This window comes from Oryza sativa, chromosome 11 (genome assembly GCF_034140825.1).
Source record: "Oryza sativa Japonica Group chromosome 11, ASM3414082v1".
NCBI lineage: Eukaryota > Viridiplantae > Streptophyta > Magnoliopsida > Poales > Poaceae > Oryza > Oryza sativa.
The window spans coordinates 4,392,325-4,415,824 of NC_089045.1; the positions used below are offsets into that span (position 1 = coordinate 4,392,325).

Genomic DNA, 23,500 nt, shown 5'->3' on the forward strand with positions numbered 1-23,500 from the left:
ATGATGGAAAATGATGTGTTATGTGATCAATTTACTCCATATCTTGAATTCTTTATTTCTGCAATCGAGCCTGCTGCAATTGTCATCAACGTCTGGGTCTCCAAGTCTCCAACAGCCGATCGTTCAATCTATCGGCTAATCGTTGTTATATCGACATCTTGTTAGTTGCAGGATTAAACTGATTGGCATGCCCACACCACGTCAAGATCTAGAATCATGCACTGGAGATAAGCAGATCTCCTAGGCCTTAGCATTGGCGCGATCGACGCACATCTGGTACGTCAGGTGGAAAATTTTGATCAACAGCTACTCATAGAATCTCTAGCTCATTCAAATGGTCTAGATCTTTTACTCAAATTCTAGCACTCAATAACTGGAAAATCTAAAAAAATGAACTAGTAACTTGAATATTTTTGAGAAAAAACTAGTGGCTTGAATCTAGGTTTCTCGGCTTCACTATAGGCTGTGTTTGGTTGGCTTGGTTGGGAACTCACACTCCGTGCACATAAAACGGAGAAACTCATTAACGTGTGATTAATTTAGTATTAGTTTATTTAAAAAAATGGATTAATATGGTTTTTAAAAGCAACTTTCATATAGAATTTTTTTTTTGCAAAAGATGCACCGTTTAATAGTTTGAAAAGTGTGCGCGTGAAAAATGAGAGAGGTGACATCTTAAAGAAGGGAGAAAGGACACAGCCTTAATAGGACGGTTTACAGTGCATAGACTCTAATCCATTGGCTTAGCACTTGTTAGTGATGTGGCTTAACCAAATCACAGCCTGTGGGTATACTTATATAGAATTTATAGATTATGAAAACAGTAATAGAGAGAAAGTAAAAATGGCAGCAATTATTAATATCTACTCGTTGATACCCCATGTTTTGTTGCGGGATATATGGATGAATGCATGTTATACATTATAGAAATGATAGTGTATATACATTTAAATAATGTGGAGATAATGATCTGACATTTGCTTGCATATTGAGTTCTAAAAATATAACAAAACTATAAATGATATGTGCATGATATATAAATTAAAATACTCTAGATAATAATTGCTAGTGGATGATGATATGTCATATTTGTATGTTAAACTTTAGGAGTTAGGGGCATCAACTTTAGGGTAAGATAGGATTTGAGCACTTATCTATCCATCTATCTTCTATCTATCTATCTATTATCTATCTATCTATTATATACTAAAAGTCCATTAAACTTCCTACAAACACTCCTAAGCCGCCATATGGTGTTCCTACAAACGCTCTTAGATTGCCACGTGGCATTTTATAATCTCACCGTTGATTTTTATTTAAATTGGTGGACCCGTTATTTACACCGTTAGATTAGATCTATTTGCTCCTCTTAATATCATGGGTATACCAGTGAAATCGTTTATACCGGGAAATCCCAGTTAAGTACGTCCAATGGAAAAGGAAGGAAAATCTGACGTAAGTACTCACAGTTGCAAAAAAAAAAAAAAAAAAAAAAAAAAAAAAAAGAGGTACTGTTCATTTAAAAAACGTATCTACGATAGAAAACTATTAAAAGGCCCTGTTTACTTTAAAAAAAATACGGACGTATATATGCAAGTAAAAAGAAAAGCTATAATTAAGACTAAAAAAATATATGTACATGGGTAGAAAAAAATAGATGGTTTTTTAAAATAGTATTTTTTATTGTAGAAAAACAAAATTTATTAATCCACAAATATGGTAAAAAAATGTACAATAACATACATGATGTAAAAATATATGTTTTCAGCTGCGCTACAATAAAAAATATATGATGTAAAAATATATGTTTTCAGCTACGCGGGCATTCTTCTTATAGGTGAGGCTTTAAAAAGTCGATTGAACAATATATAGCACTTTCTATTTTATTTATGCATGCCAGTGAAATGGTACATGATGAAATAATATATAATCACTTTCTTTTTCATATATGTTTGAATAACATGCAAAGGATAGTAAATAGAACTTAGAAGAATATACATTTTACGAGTGAAGTAGAAAACATATGTCATAAATTCTAATTGTGATTTTTATCATAAATAACACAATGATCCAAATAGATAAAAGAAATGAACGTATGATTTAAAAGTTAAAAATTATGACGATAAAAAATATATTGTCACAAATAAATATACATAATTTAGAAGGATGTGGTTATTTAAAAATTATTGTTGTAAATATTTTCATAAAGAGAAAAAGGGAGAAAAAGTAATCAAGAGGATAAACTTCCTACAAACGCTTCTAATCCGCCACATAGTACCCTATAAACGCTTCTAAACCGCTATGTGGTGCTCTAATAAATCATAGAAATTGTAAGAAAAAACATCCGACCATCGGTTTTTATATGATCTGGTGGATCCTTTATTTTCAACCATTAGATCTATCTTAAAAATTACTCCCACATCGTAATGCCACTACCGGACAATATACATGCATTAGATACGTAGGTATTCCTCCTTAAGAAAAGTACATACCTATGTACACAGGTATTCCTGCTTAAGAAAAAATATGTACATATGTACGGTACATACACGCGCCAGGTCCCGCATGCTTATTTTTCCTTTTTTTTTCTTCTCATTTAGATTAGATGGAACCAAACTAATAACTAAAAAAAATATTAACTATGCTTTAAGTTAAAAATATATGCTATTTTGAATTGTATTCAAATTAGGCGCATGTCATCGAAACATCCATAAAAAATATAAATAAATTAAAAGTATAGATTATGTTATAATTAAATTAGACTTACAATTTCCAAAATAAAAACAACTTCAACTGTGTGTAGAATTTTCAAAAATTACTCACTCCCTATTGTAAAAAATACTGATATGGCAAAAGGATGTTACTAAATTTATCATAAATATATTTTCATGTATTATGTTTTTACTCTATTCATATATTATTAGAAAGCTGAAGATCAAATATATTCATTTGACACCATATCAACACCTAATCCAGGGCTTTGACTTCGTTCGATCTAGCTCATTGAATTAGTTTATCCAGGGCACGCAAAACGACATAAGTCATTAGCACAAGATTAATCGAGTATTTAATACTAAAAATTTGAAAATGGATTTATTTGTTTTTCAGAAAACTTATATAATAAAAATTATTTTTTAAAGTACACACCATTTAGCAATTCGGTAAGCGTGGTCACGACAAATAACGGAGTAGCCAATCCAATAAGCACTTTAGAACATAACCATAAATTTATTACTTATGTACTAAAAGTAAATATGTGGTACAAAATATACTTTTTGAATCAATAATATTATAACATATCAATCATATGTCCCCGCTAAATCCTACGTAATAAGTTCTATATACAAACCCGTGTCACTAATCATCAAGTTATATTGCTTATGATACATCAATGCACAATGCACCTAATAATTAGTTGACATCCAGTAAGCATGTGTGTCATCAAGCACCAAAGATAAATGATGATACTATGTGGGCAACCATTAATAAAAAATGATAGGTAAATAGAGGATGCCACAAAATCATAAGAAACGATAGTTGACTACAAGTAGATTGTGAGTATAAGTAATAGCGTTCCTATACTCCTACAAACACTTGTGAGATACCATGTGATGCTCTAATAAATAGGAGAAAATTTAAGAAAAAATATAAGGGAAAAAAACATCTAGCCATCGATTTGCACTTAAACCGGTGAATCCATTATTTTCAACCATTAAATTAGATATATTCACGTAAGCCCCCGCTCCTAAAAACCAGCTAATCCCTCTCTATGCATGCGCATACACCGGAGATATCAAAATCAAAAAAGAAGAGTGCATATATGGTCCACCCTGTCTGGTAGTTTTTTTTGTTTCTTTCTTTGTAGCCCTAAGGTTTTCCTCAAATTATGCATATATGTATCGACCGCTATTTGCAAGGTTGACGAATAAGTCACGCTGCCATGGCGCTGCTTCATGCCACCCTCACCAATTTTCTTGAAAATATTTTTTAACTAACAATTCAAAAGGCAATTATAGGCAGACATATAAACGTGTGCACACCCACCCTATGAATGCACATACGCACACCATACCTCATATGAGAGAAAAATATTTGTCAAAAAAACATAAAAAAGTACGTACATACAAGAGATTACCATTTGCAAAAAAAAAAAAACATACATACAATCGAAAATGTCATATGGAACCATATTTTATCTTTTTAATTATGTCGTTCTCATATAAATTGTGTTAACAATTAGTACAAATAATTTTGACAATATAGAGTATTCCTTTGTATATACCCATGAACATGTATAGGTGAATTAGATGTATAATAAAAGAAAAAAGATCAAAACTGATGTATAATAAAAGAAAAAAGATCAAAACTCATATTATGTTTGCAAAGGATGATGATAGGTAAGTTTACATATAACTGAAATAATATGATTTTTGTTTGAATATGATAGACATTATCATTTAGTATATCAAAATCTATGGCCTATTTCATGGTATAAATATTTCCTTCTTTTACGGTAAAGTTATGAGGTAATATGTGCTTCTTTATGATGATATATGACTTTTTTCGGTAGTTTTTATAAACAAAAAATAAATTGCCCGCGCATCTGCGCGGGCTTCCTTCCTAGTTACAATAATATTCATATCTAGTCTAGTGATTTGGTACCAAAAGTGTACCTATGAATAAAATGGTAGGAATTGATTAAGATATCATTCAGTTTCTGCTGGCTCTAGTCTATATAAGCAAAGCTTCCTTCCCTCATATCTATCCAAGGAGAAAATAACCCAGCCATTGGCAATAGTCTACATCTAATACAGAAGCTATAATATAGCCTATACGTGCGCACTCTCCATCAATCGATCGATTGATCATGGAGCTAAAGCACGCAGCGCACACAAGAAAGTCTTCAGTCTCAACCGCTCTGCCGCTGCTGCTGATGTTCCTCCTCCTCGCCACCGCAGCTGCGTCGGCGTCGGCATCGCCATCGGCGATCTCCCATCAGCCGAATGATCTTGAGGACTTCGCAACGTGCTTCAGAGCTAGCAGCTGCTATGACACGGGGTGCGCGATAAGGTGCCGTGACCTCGGCTTGAACCCTGCTGGCTCCCGCTGCAAGGTCTTGCCCGGTATAGGCCAGTGTTGCTGCTGCGGTCGACTACCTCCTCCTGCATCTTCGTCTTCTCCAGTTTTTCCATCCATTGTTGCTTGATCCATTATGTATGCTTGCGTAGTGATCGCGTGATGTCACTAATAAAGTGCTAAAATATGTATGTGTGCCTGTGAGGATAATGTATGAAAAATATATTATATATGGATGGCTCAAATTGATGAAACTCAACCGGTCTTGCATGTTGTGTGCTGCATACTATGTAGGATCCAACAGTAAGAACCAAGCCAACCAGACGGGGGTGAATAGTTCAAGTACCAAAAATACAAAAATTTTAACTGAATTAAAAGTTATGCTTGAATTGATGGCAATCGGTTTGACCGGAGTAGATGCGCCGGTCTGACCGCTCGATGACCTCCGGTCTAGCCGGTGTAGTTGCTCCGGTCTAACCGCTTGATGCGCTGTTGTCGCCTGTCACCGCCACTAGTCTGATTGTTGTATTCCCGCTGGACTGACTGTGCTGATACCGTTAGCCTGACCATCGTTTGGACCGTGAAACCCAACAAAACACAAATCGAAAATCTCTCAAAGTAAATTGAAACCTTATTACTTCTCTCTTTGATTAATGTGGTACTGTGATGCCTTATTTGGAGCTTTCTTAATATAGATAGATAGATAGATAGATAGATAGATAGATAGATAGATAGATAGATAGAACAAGACATTTGGGCCCTAAGAAGCAGGTGTTGACGCTTTTTCGTGGTCAACACAGAATCACCTAACGATTTGCGGTGTAAACAGTAGAATCGCCAAAATCATTAGATCAAAACTGGCTAGCAAAACCGATTTCAAAATTAATTCACTTCCACGAAATCAAGCGACTAATTTATGAGCAAATTAGCAAGGAACATAAATATCGTACTTACGTGATGATGAATGACTAGTTTCCAAGCAAACTAGCAAATGATAACCTTCTCACTTTCGTGGAGAAGCACGACCGTTTTTCAGAGAAAAACAGAAAAGATTAATTAAATTTTAGGGTTGCTAGAACTCAACCATGAAAAGAAAATAGAAAATAATAGGAACGTAACAAACAAGAATAGTACATTGATAATTGTTCGGGGGGGGTGTTTAACTGTACTCTAATACTATGATATTATATATATATATATATATATATATATATATATATATATATATATAGAACAAACCTAAACATTGGGATAGCAGCCTATGCATCAGGCACCCAATGGAAAGGGGAAAAAATCGGGTGCTGATGTCAGCATAACGCATGCGTGCAAAAACACTTCAAAACTATTTTTTTCTCTTACATTATTTATCCAAATCATGATCCGATTGCATTATTAAATTTATTGCAATTAAATCTTTAAAACAAGACCACACATGGATATATTCCGACGAAAATTTTTTTTAGCTTATTATTGAATTATTTTTAAATGTTACACGATTTTCCACCAAGTATATCAGAATTGTTTTGCTAAGTAGGTCGAAAATGTTTCAATCGTTTAAATCGGGCGTTGTTTCACTTTATATAAAAACAATGTTTCAGCAAATATGGAAAGAATGTTTCAATTCACTGGAACATTTAATCCATACATAGTGAAACATTATAAGTACACTAAGTGAAACATTTTTTGGTAGAACAAAAAAAATAAAACGAATTCTCTTAATAGAGGGTTTCCAAAATATATGGGTGATTTGTTATAAAAGAATGTTTCAATTCACTGTAACATTAGATCTATACTTAGTGAAACATTGTGAGTACACTAGGGAAAACATTTTTCGTGGAATAAAAAATGAAACGAATTCTCTTAATAGAGGGTTTCCAAAATATGTGGGTGATTTATTGCAAAAGAATGTTTTAATTCACTATAACATTAGATCTATACATATTGAAACATTGTGAGTTCGCTAGGGGAGCATGTGCGCACGTCGTGGGGGGGGGGAGCGCCCGATTTTCTCCCCCCTCCACCGGTCGCCCGAGCGGCAACATTATCGGATAGAAATCGACCTCTACGCTGATATCCGACGCAACTTCCTGGCCGAATATGACCCAATCAAAACAGATCAGCTACCAAAATTTATCTTCATCTTATACCATCATATGCGCTGACCTTCCATCCATCGTAGCCCAGATGAGTCCATACCTAGATGAAAAATATATTTGCAATGCTCAGCACTCGCATTCGCTTGCCTAAAGGTCTTATGGTACTCTTTCCATTTTATATTATAAGTCGTTTGAGTAAGTCCTTTGTTTTTTTTTAAGTCAATATTTCTAACTTTGGCCCAAGTTTATAGAAAAATATTGTAACATTTTCAATACAAAACAAACATTGAATTTCAGTGTTAAATTTAATGAAACTAATTTTGGTGGATAGATATTGTTTTTTTAATATAAATTTGGTTAAACCTAATAAATTTGGACTAAGAGAAAAGTCAAACTAAATGAAACGGAGAGAGTATCATTTATTTTCTATTGATGACTTGGTTTTAAATTCATTCCTAATGGTTTTAAATAGATCCTCAGATTTTCTTGTGATGATTTGGAGATTAAGGGGGTGGCCACAAGACTAATGTATTGGAATGGGGAGATTGAACTTGACGGTGGCTCAGCAAATGGCGGCGTGAACATGCTGTGCATGGCGATCAACAGCAAATACGAAGAACCAGAAACCACGAATCACGATTCGCCTTGGCCACTTGGTAGATCGATTGGCGCCTCGCAAAGATAAATTTAGTTCTTTTACCGGTCCAGAGGATATCTGGCACGTATATAGGCATTTAATTTGGTTTTAAATGCACTTCATCAGAAAAGATTTGGTTTTAAATTCATTAAATAAAACAGATTTAATTGGTTGGATCGATATGCTGTTGTTTCAGTATATCAAATGTAATAAATGAAATTTCTACAGGGTGCCTAATTAGTTCCATGTATTTAGATGATATCATTTAATGTTGGAGGAGGACAGAAAAACAACTATTTGATCCTCGAAGATTTTTTTTTTGTGTGTGTGTGTGCGCATTTATATAAATATCAGCAGAACAAGAGTCTGAAACAACACGGTGAAACAGAAGAACACACACAGAAATAGGGAATCATCCTCCATATATAATCCTAATGGCCGTCATCAAGAACAGTAGTACCATGCTGCTGAGTGTGATGGCTCTCATGGCCTTGTGTACCACTCTCCCATCCTGCCATGCAGTTAGAACACAAGGTATAGGCATGTTCATGATGAAAGCAATTTCTTTTTTTCTTTCTGTCTTTCTTTCTTTCCACTAGACAATTTTCCACTGATCAGAATTACATGTGTATAGAACAGAGTGCACTGATGAAAATTGTTCTGCAGATGGATGGAGCAAACAGATGTGTTTCAATTGGCAGGGCTGCACTTTGGATGTGTGTCGTCAGTACTGCTCGCACAGGGGCTTCGATTGGCAAGGAGCCTTCTGTAATGGTTCTTCTGACCAGTGTTGCTGCCAATACAATGGTCAGAGATGAACCAACCTTTGTACTCGTAAAAGAATTCATCCTGCAATTCTTGCCTGCAACAGATTATCCAGTAATAATGATAAACGTGATAGATTTTGATGTATATGATCCCATTAATCTTCCTGCAAGATTAATGGCCAACATATTCTTGCAAAATAAATAATTGACTCCTAGCCTGAATGTTTGTTGGCTTGTTGCTGCAACGAAGATACTATACTCCCTCCGTTTCTAAATATTTGACATCGTTGACGTTTTTAAATATGTTTGACCATTTGTCTTATTCAAAAAATTTAAGTAATTATTAATTTTTTTCCTATCATTTGATTCATTGTTAAATATACCACAAAAGTTTTTGAATAAGACGAACGGTTAAACATGTGCTAAAAAGTCAATAGTGTCAAATATTTAGAAACAGAGGGAGTGTAATGCCTGTGGTGACAATAGGGGCACCGTGATCGAGACTCATGGATTTTTACTCTATTAAAAGCTAGGAAAATAGTCCAATTCTTATAATCAAGGGTTTAGCATTGCTTGTGCCGCGCGTGCCGGCGAGCATGATGAGGGCGCGCGGGGGCGAGGCGAGCAACGACGCCGCCTTGTGGCCGACGCGCCCGGAGCAGCAACGGCGGAGACATGCTTGTACAACGACTGACGGCGATGGAGTCAGAGACGAAGTGGGGCGTGATTGGGGAGGCGGTGGCGTCGTTGTCGTGGCTCGTCGCAGCTCGCCGACCTTCCCCCTAGCACATCAGGAGGGGTGGATACTCGGCTCTGTTCGGTCTGGCTCGGTTCGGTCTGGCTCATTAGGATAACGAGCTAGTTATATTGATCAATCATAAAATAGAAATAAGAAAAGAATTTATATTTATTCCGATCAAACTTCTTCCCTATTAACTTGAAAGTTCTTCTGAAATACAACGAAATGGTTCAGTTCTAGAGCCAAAGATCGTAGTTCTCGAACAAGTACTCGAAAAGATTCTGGAGGATCCTCATGATTAGGTACTCGTTTTCCCCAGATCGTAGCGCTAAGTATTTCTTGGCGAGCTATAAGCAGCTCGGCTCGGCTCGATTGGAAGCTCGAGCCAGTTCATTTAGCTTGCGAGCTGGCACATCAACAAATGCATCTAAGACAGATTGCAACTTGAATCGAAGAACCAAATCAACCAAAAGTCCATAATCCATACATCCGAGCAAGCAATCACAGCAAATACATGACCCATCATCCATTCGTTCACCCGTACTGATGAACCAAAAGTCCATCATCAAAATTCCACACAAGAAAAATGTAGAAAAGCAACAACACTTCTGTCGACATTTAATGTCGCGATTCCGGTATTTGCATAGTATGGGATCATTGGTACTAGGGTATACGCGAGACTGAGGTAAAAGATACGGAGACGGGGATTTTTATACAAGTTCGGGCCCCTGAATTATTGGGTAATAACCCTACATCCTGTTGGCCGAAGCCGGTATTGCTCTTATTCATCTGGATCACACAAGTATAATATTTGGGGTAGCCTATCTAACTGTTGTCGACATGGCGGTCTGAAGGTCTGACTCGTAGTCGACAACAGGGTAGTCTTCCTCCTCGAATCCGTACCCGGCGAGATCAGAGATAACGCTTTCGTCTCTCCTGATAGTATCCAGAGACACCGTAGAGGACTAGCCATGCTTATCCCTGAAGTCGATATCCGGCGCCTTGTCTTGGCGTATGTTGGCTTGTATATTGTGGCTTCTGTTGTTCCGTGTATGTTGATTGTCTCTTCTATGGTGAGTGTGTGGATTATCCCCTCTCCTCCTAGGGGGCCTTGTATTTATACACATATGTGTTCCCTTGTCCAAGTAGAACTAGGGAAACCAATATGGATACAATTCGAGTAGTCCTTGTCGTTTCTATGTAGAACTCTGATTGTCTTTCTTTATCCGGAACTCCTCCTATATCCGCAGGTTATTTCCGTATAGGACATGGCATGTGGTAGGTCCTGCCAAGATTTAGTCAACTATTATTAGGTATGTGGTATCTATAACCCTGACAACTTCATTAGTGACTCAATGGTGAGACAGCGATTACTACTCCTCAAATCTTCGATTCAGAACTTCACGACGGCAGCGGTGTTTGTTCCATTTTCAAGCAGAGCGGCAACTGGATGAGGGGATGGCGAGGTAGAGGCGTCATGCGCGGAGTGGCGTGGCCGAATTGGCGACGACCGACGGGCTAGGGGTAACGGCGTAGCGCGGCCGGTGGTAGGCTGTGGTGGCGCTGCCCTGATGGCGTGAGAGAGAGACGATGAGACGAGGGAGGGAGACAAGGAATGGCCAAATGGGGATGACGGCATAGATAGGAAGAAGGGGAAAAAGGGATCGATTCATCTAGGGTTGTATTTGTCTTGTACGTACACACGTTCTTGGGCTTTTGGTTTGCTTCCTTCTTAGGGAAAATTGTAACCATGCCATTATAATTTTGTAAAATTTGAGATATGCCATCCTAACCCACATGTCATTGATTCATGTGGGTCCTACATGTCATTGAAATACTGATGGCATATCTTAAACTTTGAAAAATTATAATGGCATGGTTTCAAATTACCCTAGGCTTTGCACTTGGGCTTTTAAGATTAGTCTGTCAATTGTTGAGCCTGGCTCGTTTGGCTCGCGAGTTGGCTCGTTATAGCTAACGAGCTAAAACCGTGGCTCGGCTCGTTAACAAATCGAAACGAGCCAAGCCGAGCCGAGTCAGACACGAACCGAGCGAGCTAACGAGTCACGAGCTTTTCGTTCAGGCTTGAACTCGCCTCATCGTCCAGCAGCGGGTAGCAAGCCGTGCTGAGTCCCCGCCTAGATTTTGGAACTCTCGACACAAGCTGAGGGACCTTGGGTGAACGTTTTCCTTAGTCCTTTGCAACCCATTCAGCTCGCTAAGGCCCATTTGAGAAAACAGGGGTTTGCAACGGCCCATGTTTTCATTTTGTTGCAGTGTCGGTCCATAGAGTTTTAAAAGAGGCCCATTAGTAGCAAGTGCAGATCAACGGAGAGCCCACTGATAAGTGCAGTAACGGCCACTGTTAGGCATGCACTTAGGCCCATATAATCATTACGCATGTGGCATAATGCCATACTCGCAGAAATTACGAAGCGCAGTTACTATTGTTAGTATGTGTAGGAGTAAAATAAAAACAACGTAGGAGTATGATTTCAATAACTGTAAATTATAGAAGCCTCATTGACTTCAGTGTATGACCAATTGGTGTACTCAAACGTAAGTGCATCTGTTTGAATTTGTGATCAACCTCGTTGGATCGCAATTGCCCTGTTTAGTTCCAAAAAACTTTTTTTCCCAAAAACAACACATCGAATCTTTAGATATATGTATAGAGTATTAAATATAGATCTCTACTATTATAAAAATTAAAGATATTTTTGCCAGTGTTTTGGTACGTCATCCATATTAGAGTCGATTTTTTAATTTTATCTTTATCTTTTTATATGGCGGTCTCTTACGTGAAACTTGCCCCCTCACGTCAGGAAAATAAACATGCAACACAAGGTCCGATTCTGTTTCGTTTCTCCCCTGTATGCATGTGATCATATATTGTTTCCCGCGTATTCCCACGGAGGCTTCCAAATTTATGTTGCTTTGATTGACTCGGACACTGTTTCTTTGAAAAACAAATAACGCTATCACATCACACAAGTGTTGTTGAATCTCTATTTCTATCTCCATCTCTACTATTATAAAAATTAAAGATATTTTTGCCGGTACTTTGATACGTCGTCCGTGTATGAGTCGGTTTTTAAGTTCGTTCGCTTTTGGAAATACAAATATGTATTTGAGTCGGTTTTTAAGTTCATTCGCTTTTCACATACAAAAGGAGTCATATAAGAAAACTCGCATGCTAACTTTACGAACGGACTCCTAAGCTCATGATTTTCTAAAAATATATATATCCAAGTGAATTTTCACAATGAATTTGATTTTAACTAAACAATATAACAATAATATGATTAAAATAGTTTTCACCCGTTGCAAACGGGCTTTTTTCTAGTAAATTAAAAAAACTAATTGCACAGTTAGAGGGGAAATCGTGAGACGAATCTTTTGAGCCTAATTAGTCCATGATTAGCCATAAGTGCTACAATAACCAACTGTTAGGGTTACGGATAAGGTATACCCTCTACCCTTGGATGTATGTTGTATGCCGATACGGTATACCTGCGCGTATACTGGTAATTTCTGTATACGTTAAGGAAATCTATCACATGATAGAAACAGAATCCATACATGGGAGAAGTCCTACTCGGACAAGACTGGGTCGTTACCATATCGTGTGGGGTCCGATATCTTCGAGTCCTACTTGGAGATCAACTGACCCGCGGTATAAAAGGGACCCCAGGGCAGGACCTAAGGCATCGAATCTCACCGCCAACACATCCACCACAGCCTACGAAGTCGGAGCCTACAGGAGCCAAGTCGCCGGGTGATCTAGTCGAACCAACTCGACTACGGTCTCGTCGGTATCATCGAGTTCTGCTATTCCCTTTGTAATCTGTAGTTTCCATCATATAATCTCATACCAACTGGATTAGGGCTATTACCTATCAAGGGGCCTGAACCAGTATAATCTTTGTCTTCTGCTTGTTTGATGTCGTACTACGTAGATCCTCTTACCAACGTACCCCACACTACAAGAGAATGGATTTTTCGTGACTGGCCCTCACTCTCACGAAAAGTCAAAAGCCTGTCACAAAGATCTTTGGTGACCACATACTATCACAAAATGTCAGTCACGCTTGATTGGTCACGAAGTCTAATATTTGGTGAGGGGAAGCAGTCACAAGCTGTTCAGTGACTGTCAAGCAGTCACGAAAAAGCAATTCCCCCAATTTGCATGTTTTGACCATTTTTCTAACAGTTTTGCTTAACTGTTGGGAATACTTTTTCGTGAAGGTGGTAGCTGTCACAAAACATCAATTTCCTGACAGACTTTTGCCGTTAGGAAATACCTTTCGTGACTGGGTGGCTGTCACGAAACACGTCATGTGCACGTAATTAATATGAAAATTCATGTAAATCAACCTCATATGCTAGAAAGTGAGTTCAGATACAATACAACAAAATCACTTATTTTACCCGAGTCCAAATTCAAACTCACAAAAGCATATATTAGCAATGAACATCGTGAGTCCTTACATAATTCATAGAAAAACAGTATTTGATTATGCACTACAAATTTCTACACAAGTCTTGTATCAGTCTAATAATTCTTGAAGTGACAAGCCCAATATAATGCCATAGAATAGAGGGAAGCAGCCTTCGGTGGCCACTCATGAAGCAAGCTCCACTTGAAAAAAGGAAGTCTTCTGAGCTTTCCATAAAAGAACCATTCAACAATTATCTACAAATATGATACAATATATTAGGAAAGCTTCTGCAAAACAAATTAGTACATCAAAGTGAATCATCAAATTGAGTTGAACTGTATCACTGGACTTGAAATTGTTGCCTTAAATTTCAATGAATGTCACTTGAAGATTACAGCAAGCTACAATTTAGTTATTAGCTAATATAATTACTGAATAGCTCGAAATTCAAATGGAATCACTAGTCAACACTGTAAAAAAGCCTATAAAAAGCTTGAATCAGATTAATCGCATGAGGTAATCAAGTAGATGAATCATCGGTAAATTGCTCTTATCATGCATACCGATTAAAACACTGTACTGGAATGAAGTCATTAGAGCCATGCAAAATTACAATAGTTTTCTTGGACCTTTAGCAAATGCTCCAATATTTTTGCCATGTTTAGGTTCAATAATGAATCCAAGATAAAAAGAACACACGCTAGGCAGCTGTCAGATAACTGGATAAGCACATTTCTGTGCAGAGTTTCAGCATTTAAGATAAAACGAATATACATGTATACCATGTAGCTTCAGATATCTAGGAAAAATAATTTCTAGATCAAAGAACACAGGCATGCCATGTAGCTTCAGATAACAAGGGAGCACATTTGTATGTGTTAAGTTTCAGGACATCTTTAAGAAACAGAGATAATTTCCTTAAATCTTGCAAGCCATTAGGTACCTTCAGTATATTCTAGTTTCTTAAATACAAAGCTGGTCATTTTGGCATAAGATGACTAGTATCAAATCAATTATGACCAATTAATGGTAGCATATAAATGAGTATGATAAATATAAAAATGACTCACCAAAATTCTAGTTCTGATGCATCAAAAACAGCACTCTTCCTCTGTGTCCCATTCTTCAGATTGATTAGAGCAGTCTACATTAGATTTAAAAGCCATCTTTAGAAATGAAAGGAAAACATATTCAAGATATGGCACAACAAGTAATTAACCATAGTATTTTTGGAAAAGCGAAAACATATTACTTCCAAGGCATATTAAAGATGTCCTGTTCCACTATTTACTAGCAACAAATCATTAAAACCACATTATGCGTTGCACAGGCAGTAAACTATATAGAACTTAAGAATGGACTGCAGAAGTTCAGAAGCAATCTAATTCCCACAATGCATTACATCTAGTAGCTGTGTAGGCACAATGGTAACTGCATCTATTAGCTATCCAACTCCTCCTAAACATCTGCGTAGAGTTAGACAGTGACAACAACACTTGCATGATAGCAGGTAACAAGAAAAGAAAAGAAAATAATTCAGAAAACACTTGCTTGGTGACAGGTAAAATGAAAAGAACAAATGATTCTTCAGTTTTACCTTGTGGATGTCCAACAGATACTTCAGGTGATGTCATTGATCTGCAGTAAACTCGCTCTAGGATCCTATATAGTGTAAAATTAGAAGAATTTAGAATTCTAACAAACAATATACATTTTTAACTAAAAGTTAGCTGATTTTTTCAAAAGTACACAACACTGACAAGTGTACGAGAAAAATGAAGTATAATTTCAGTACACCTGCAAGTAGTAGAACAATATTTATGCATTATCTACATATACAGGAAAGGGAACACAAATGTTTATAATTGAGATGCACATTAAACAACTTGCCTTAATATTTTACTATGAATTAAGATCCAATTCAGAGGATGCAAACACATGAAAAATGTAGCTTGTAAAATATCTCACTGTTGTAAGGAACCAAAAAGCTAGTGTACAAAAACCAAGGTCAGTAAACTATCCATAATTGTTTATCATAAATTATCCTAATACCACTATCTAATGAAATCTGAGAATTTTTGCAACCATCTAATAAAAACATTGTGACAAATTACTGGTTTAAAAGCCTCAGACATAAATTTAACCAAAAATCGCTGCATTGGCATTTCATCGAACACCTATGGGTCACCCTATGGAAAAAACAGAGGGAACTATTTCTGGTGGAAGGATTAAGAGCACAGAGGAGAAGACAGGTCGCTGGAGTGCAGAGTAGCGATGGCACACCTCACGACGAGAAGAGCAATGGTGATGCGACCCATGGACAGGACACGGGGACGACGGCGAAGCCCACCGTGAGGAGAGCAGCGGCGGCACGCCCGTCAGAGAGGAGAGCAAGGGAGGCAAGACCAACGGTGAGGTGAGAATGTACGGGCTCCTTCGTCGGCATCACTACCAGCGACGAATAGACGTGCAGAGTTGCGGCGCCGAGGTGGAGGCGTGGAGCTCACTAGGGCCAAGAGCCATGGGGAACGAGAAGAACACTCTGTTTTTGGTGGTTCACAGTTTCAGACAGAGGCAGAGCAGCTTGGCCCATTTAAGTCCATCGCACAGTATGGTGAGGGCTTTATATTACTACACCGTCACCAACTCTATAACTCGGTGACTGGCTGCTCTTCCCAGTCACGAAACACCCAATTTCGTGATGGTGTTCTAATGCCTGTCACGATATGTCTTCTTGGTGACTGTGTTTACATCGCCATCATAAAATCTGTGGGGCAGTCACGAAAAAACGATTTTCCAGTAGTGCCAATACTCTCTATATCCGGTCTATGGGTATCCCCCGTCGACACCCACATGTGCTAATGATGGATTAATTAGGCTCAAAAAGATTCGTCTCGCGGTTTCCAGGCGAGTTATGAAATTAGTTTTTTCATTCATGTCCGAAAACCCCTTTCGACATCCGGTTAAACGTCCGATGTGACACCCATAAATTTTCTTTTCGCGAACTACACGGGTCTCGAGAGGTGTCTCTGTAACTTGCGAAACTATGAATTCGATCGAACAATTAATCATTTGATGAAACCGTACGTAATTAACCCTCGTAGTACTATCTCCTAATTATGCGATTAATGACTCCTTCAAACAATTCCTTTCCAAGTTTGAACTATGGAGATATGTAGCTAGACACAGTGCCAAGGTAGTGAACCGAAGGTGTGGTCTATCTTGCGAGTTGCACGGCCGGTGAGGGGCCGATCGATCGAGACGGAGCACCTACGCTGCACACACACACAGTCAATCGTCTTCTTCCATGGACCATGGCGACACACATGCAGGACACGTTACGGTGTCACCTTCACCAACCATGCACACGAGTACTTCGCCGGCGACAACTTCCATTGCTCAATTAGTGCTATACAGATTTTGGATTAGGCCGACCAAATGTTAATTACCCCCCTCTTAATTTCTCTCTCCGTCTCTAAAGTTAACATTTTGACTTCGATTTGTTTCGAAATATAACACTACTACATCATGACACATTATCCTCGACACCACCCCTTTTGTTTCCAAGCGGTTCGTAAGTGAAACCGCACAAAAAAAAAAAATAAGAGTACCGGCGTGGGACTATCGTGGTCCACTTAAATCAACCGCACGGGATAATCACGGAAAAATTGATTTTCCCGTGCGGGCTTTTAAAGTACTCATATTTTATTATCTCTCAACTACCCCCTCCCTCTCTCTCCCTAATCTCTTCCCCCTGTGGTTCCCTCCACACCTTCCACTCCTCCCCCTCCCCTCCTCCGCAGGCCAGCACGACGAGCTGGGCGCGGCGACAGCCGGGCAAGGCAGCTGATCGGCGTGGCGAGCGGGCGAGGCGGCGGCTGGTCGCGGCGGCGAGCCGGGCGCGGCGAGCGGGCGAGGCGGCGGCGAGCTGGGCGCGGCGACAGCCGGGCGAGGCGGCGGCTATTGGCGGAGGCGCGGCGGCCGCTCGCCCTCGCCGCTGCCTCGGGAGGCCCACCTTGACGATGACAACGACGGCCTTGACAACGACGACCTCGACGGCGGACCTCGGCGAGCTCGCGACAACGATGACGGGCTCGTGAGAGACGGATCCGTCGTCGGTGGGCGCGATAGAAGTGAATCCATCGCCGGCGAGCTCGGGGGAGGCGGGCGGGCTCGTCAGCTCGCGGTGGCAACGGCCGGATGCGGGCAGGTGGCGATTTTCGCTTTTTTTTATTTTTGGTTTTTTTTTCCGTGCGGGTGGCATTATTTGACCGCACGGGATAATCCATTTAACCCGACCGCACGGAAAAATGATTATCCCGTGTGGTCGGCCCGTCTGCACGCGAAAATAATGATTTTTACAGACGAGGAGCTGCAGGCGGGCCAGGCGACCGCACGGGATAATCATTCCAACCGCATGGAAAAATGGGTATTGTAGTAGTGTAATAACTTCTTCACCTGTATTTTTTTTCTCAATCAATTATAACCTTCTATATATACTATTCAAATTATCCACATACTACTTCTCCTCAACCAATCACAACTCTTCTCTATTTAAATCCACATATTTTCTTAGTACTCATATTCAACTGTAAAAATTCATATTTGGGACAGAAATATTATTAGAATTAGAAGGGTAGTTTATAGTTTGACAATCATCGACAAAAGGCTCGCGAAACAGCTAGCTTAACATTACGCGAGGAAAGAAAACACTATTACTCGCTCGTTTGAGCACGCCCAATGTAAAGGTAGGACCCACTTACATCTCACAGCAATTAGGTGAAAAGTTCAACAATCTGAGATGTAAGCTGCATAAAGTTCACACCGCGTTTGACGAGTGGGCTTGAGATACTCTCTCTCTCTCTCCTTTTCCCTTGTAACCCGATGTTTTTTTATTGATATAGAGAAGGGTAATATTTTATTTGGCTCTACATCCAATCAGATATATACATTATTTTAAATTGAAATTTTGATCGTTCATATGAAGATTTGAACTCAGAATCTTATGGTGCTACTCATGTCACTCTAATCGCCCTTTGCCTAATGCCGGTTTCTACTATATGATGCGGCTAGAAAAATCTTGCCATGTATGTGACCAACTTCATGTCTTCATCGTCTTATGCTCTTGGGACCTCTACTCCACCCCCCCCCCCTCATGGAAAACAGAGTAGTCCATTAGCACATGATTAATTGAGTATTAGTTTTTTTAAAAAAAATGGATCGATATGATTTTTTAAAGCAACTTTCATATAATTTTTTTAAAAAGGCGCACAATCTAGCAGTTTCAGAAACGTGTGCATGAAAAACGAGGGGAATGGATTGGGAACTAAAAATAAATGAATTCAGCCTTAAAATCCCACGCTAGATACCCGTGCTCTTAAGCCTGTGTTCTTTAGTCAGGTTCCCAACCCATATCCTCGTTTTCCGCGTGCACGCTTTTCAAACTGCTAAACATTGTGTTTTTTTTGCAAAAAGTTTCTATACAAAAGTTGCTTAACAATAATCATATTGATCCATTTTTAAAAAACAAAATAGCTACTTCCTCCATTTCATATTACACGACTTTCTAGAATTGTCCACATTCATATAAATGTATGTTAATGAATCTAAACACATATATATGTCTAGATTCATTAATATATATATATATATATATATGGACAATGCTAGAAAGTCTTATAATATAAATTAAAATGGATGAAGTAATACTTAATTAATCATGTGCTAATAGATTGTTATGTTTTCCGTGCGCGGGGCATTTGTTCCCAACTGGGGAAACGAACACAGCCTAAATGACATGACAATGCCTTCCTCCATCCATATCCTGATCTCCTCTCGGATTTCGCCAAGCAACTAGTATTACACTGATCGCGATTTCTGGTTAAAGCATTGCGTTCCTTCTGTAAAAACCATCATCACGAACGTCTTACTGTAGCTCGTCCGAAAACACAGCCTAGCTAGCCTGGAACCACCACTCTGCAAGATCAAGCCCCATTCGCCGACAGGTAGTTCAGTAGTTGGAAGGGAACAATATATTGATCCGCAATAATGTGCAAACATATATATGCTGACAGTTTAATCGTACATAGCCATATACGATGCATGCACCTATATTACTATATACGATGAATGTGGATAAGGCGCATAAAGCAGGAAATGATCCCTGGTTTGTATAAGTTAGCGTGACGTCGATATATATAATACCTCCTTTTTAAAATGTACGACGCCGTTGATTTTTCATACAATGTTTGACTATTCATCTTATTAAAAAATAGTATAAATATGTGAAAGTATAAGTTGAGATTTAATTTTGTTTGATGATAAAACAAGTCACAATAAAATAAATATTGTTTATATTTTTTTTGTGGTTAAATGTTATACAGAGAATGAGCAGTGTCGTATATTTTGAAATGAAAGAAGTATCATTCGTGTTCTTACACAGTAAAACGGACCAGATAAATAATCTGTGCTACTTCACTTGTTATTGAGCCCAGACAGCGAGAGCACACTGCAACAACAAGTTGCACAGGAAACACTATTACCACTGTCTTACTGTGATTGCAAATATCTAAAATCCAAATTAATTAATTAGAGATGATGGATTGATGGTGCAGATCGAGTACTGGCACAACACAAGGATCGTATCCGAGTCACCATTTTTTCCAAAAAGTTTTCAAGATAAGATTCTATAGATAATATTATTCAATAATGTATCTGAAGATCTGCTTAAACAGAGTGTGTGCCGTAAGGTCTACAAAGTCGTTTGCGTGGAAAGATGCACCACACATTCCGTTAGTCCTACAAGTATATACTACAGGTATACAGCTTGCACTGTTGCACAGCACTTTCATCAATCAATGATCTCAGTTATCCAAAAAAAAAATCAATGATCTGCAACGTGAGTTCAATTAGTTACAATTTGGTCAGCACTATATCAATTATATGAAATTTAGTACTACCTCCGGCATAGAAAGAGTGCAGTTATACATAGTTTATATCAAACGTTTGACCGTCCGTCTTATTTAAAAAATCTTTTATGATTAGTATTTTTATTGTTATTAGATGATAAAATATGAATAGTATTTTATGTGTGACTATCTTTTTATAAATTTTTCAAATAAGATAGACGGTCAAACGTTAGACACAAAACTCACAACTGTAGTTAAAATGGGACAAAGGTAGTACTCCCTCCGTTTCAGGTTATAAGACATTTTAACTTTGGTCAAAGCCAAACTTCTCTAAGTTTGATTAATTTTATAGAAATAGGTAGTAATATTTTTAACCCAAGATAAATATAGTATGAAAATGTATTCAATTATATATTTAATGAGACTATGTTGGTGTTATAAATATTACTACTTTTTTCTACAAAATTAGTCAAACTTAGAGCAGTTTGACTTTTACCAAAGTCAAAACATCTTATAACCTGAAATGAAGGGAGTAGTACATATTCCCTTCGTCTCGTAATATAGCAATTAATGTATGACATTCTCCGTCTCACAATACAAAAACATTGGACCCAATGAGACATTTCATAATACTATATTTAGAACCTGAGATATATGAGATTATCTTAAATTGTTGTACTATAAAATATTTTATCCGATTCTAAATTATTATATGATGGGACTGAGGAAGTACAATCAAGGACATCATAGCATTATAGAAAAAAGAAATGCACATATGTCGAGAAAAAAAATCAAGGGGCTCGACGAACGATACGATCTAAGATCACAGATGCACAGACATAACAAGGTGCGGGCTCCAACTTATATTATTTTCTCCATTCTAAAATATAAGATATTTTAATTAAATAAAATGTGTTGAGATTTATGCTATTAAGGTGTGTCTTATTGAATCAAAATGAAGTAAATGGATGAAGTAGAATAGAAGAAGTATGTACACTGTCACAGCATATGGACTTCTAGAGGAGGCACTAGTTTATGATTGGGCTCAGTTCCGCATGCACACAAATGGCAATTCACGTTACTGCACGTGATGCATGTCACATTAGTATTCTTACAGAAATACTTACATTAGTTACAAGTTGTGAATAGTCATAAAGAATACGGAGTATTACATATATAGAATCTCTCTGCGCATCTCCTGCATGTCCTTCCACCGCTCCCTCCTCATCTTCACCACTACGACTTCCCTGGTCTCCTCGTCTTTCTCAAGTCCAACTAGGTTTCCCACGGTTCCTCTCTCTTTTTCCTCGTCTCCTAACCTCTCTCGGGACGAGACGTTGACAATGCCACTGCTTCGTCGCACCTACTCATTCCGTTTCATAATATAAGTCATTCTAGCATTTCCCACATTCATATTGATATTAATTAATCTAGACATACATATCTATCTAGATTTATTAACACTAATATAAATATAAAAAATACTAGAATGACTTACATTATGAAACGGATGAAGTACCTTAGTCACGATGCGCGTCCTCGAGAAAATGCTGCCACCGGTGAGCTCTTTCGTGCACCACTGTAACTTTGCCTCTTCGCTTGATGGTTGGAGATTTAACATCACTCACCTGATCATTATAGAAAAGCTACAAAATAAAATATCATAATCTATGTCTCAATTCGGTTTGCATGATGTAAAATTCACAAAACATGGAATAAGTTGTGTGTTGAGAAACTTATTACAAACTAAAGTTTAACCACAATTCATTCCGAGAAAACTAATCCGCGCATACGCGCTGGCGGCGCGCACTTTCCGGCAAGCCACGCCCACGTGAGGCCCAGGCCCATGTCCAACGATCATCCGGCACGTGTGCTATCGTGTGAATGGATTAGGGTATATTTCTACTCGTATGTGTTAGTTTTTTCGTGTTTTTTCTTAATCAAGCACGGATGAATTTTTTCACGGTTTTTTAAGTAACAGGTTAAAAAATATATAAGTCAAGTCAAATTTTAAAAACTTTCACCCTAGATTTGAAAACTTTCAACGCATATTTAAAAACTTTCAACTCAAAATTTGAATTTTTGAAGTTAAATTTTGAAAACTTTCAATTTTTCATCTCAAATTTGAAAAACTTTCAACTCAAATTTAAAATTTTCAATCCAGATTTGAAAGATTTCAACTCAAATTTGAAAACTTTTAAGGTAAATTTAAAAACTTTCAACTCAAAATTTGAAAAATTTCAACACAAAATTTAAAAACTTTCAATTCAAGATTTGAAAACTTTCAAGTCAAAATTTAAAACTTTCAATTCTACATTTGTAAAGAAACGTGCGAAAGATTGAAAAAAAAATTGAGAAGAAAAAAAAAGAAAAATTCGTCAGAGGAACCAAAATCAAAAAAATGCAAAAAAAAAAAAGCGGCGTGAGGATAGGCGGTGGGCCTAGCTGACGCGCGTGCTAGCTAAATTGCTCGCGCGTACGCGCGCTAGAGCCCCCAATTCATTCACCTCTTTATGTGAGTTTCATGTGTCTCAACTCCCAAGCGCAACTTACATGGCATCATTGGCATGCGACGGCGGATATTGGGCATGAGGCATCGTACGTAGACGAAAGCACACGTAACAATTCTTCTAGATAATATGCAGCTTCTAGATAATACAGAAACGGTCGGTCAGCTCGAGCGGGCTGAATCTGTCTGTCATTCATGCTGATGGACAAATTGAACATTATGTCATACAGTACATGACAAAAAGTCATATTTCTAAATTCTGATTGACTAGGGCTCCCACCAAAATTGACAACTTATGTCTTATTGTGAATATTGAGCGCATGATT

The 23,500-nt window shown here is 38.0% G+C and overlaps 3 long non-coding RNA genes across 3 annotated transcripts; 2 read left to right on the plus strand and 1 right to left on the minus strand.

The window, feature by feature from the left end:
- The first annotated feature begins 8,193 nt into the window (after positions 1–8,193).
- Positions 8,194–8,798, plus strand: LOC136353831 (uncharacterized). Its single transcript, XR_010737268.1, has 2 exons — positions 8,194–8,343; positions 8,476–8,798. It is a non-coding gene; the product is annotated as an uncharacterized lncRNA (long non-coding RNA).
- A 4,957-nt stretch (positions 8,799–13,755) lies between these two features.
- Positions 13,756–16,323, minus strand: LOC9271058 (uncharacterized). Its single transcript, XR_001541214.3, has 4 exons — positions 16,041–16,323; positions 15,355–15,419; positions 14,828–14,901; positions 13,756–14,011 (listed from the first exon to the last, which is right to left on the minus strand). It is a non-coding gene; the product is annotated as an uncharacterized lncRNA (long non-coding RNA).
- A 1,170-nt stretch (positions 16,324–17,493) lies between these two features.
- Positions 17,494–18,259, plus strand: LOC136353839 (uncharacterized). Its single transcript, XR_010737295.1, has 2 exons — positions 17,494–17,628; positions 17,675–18,259. It is a non-coding gene; the product is annotated as an uncharacterized lncRNA (long non-coding RNA).
- The last annotated feature ends 5,241 nt before the right edge of the window (positions 18,260–23,500 follow it).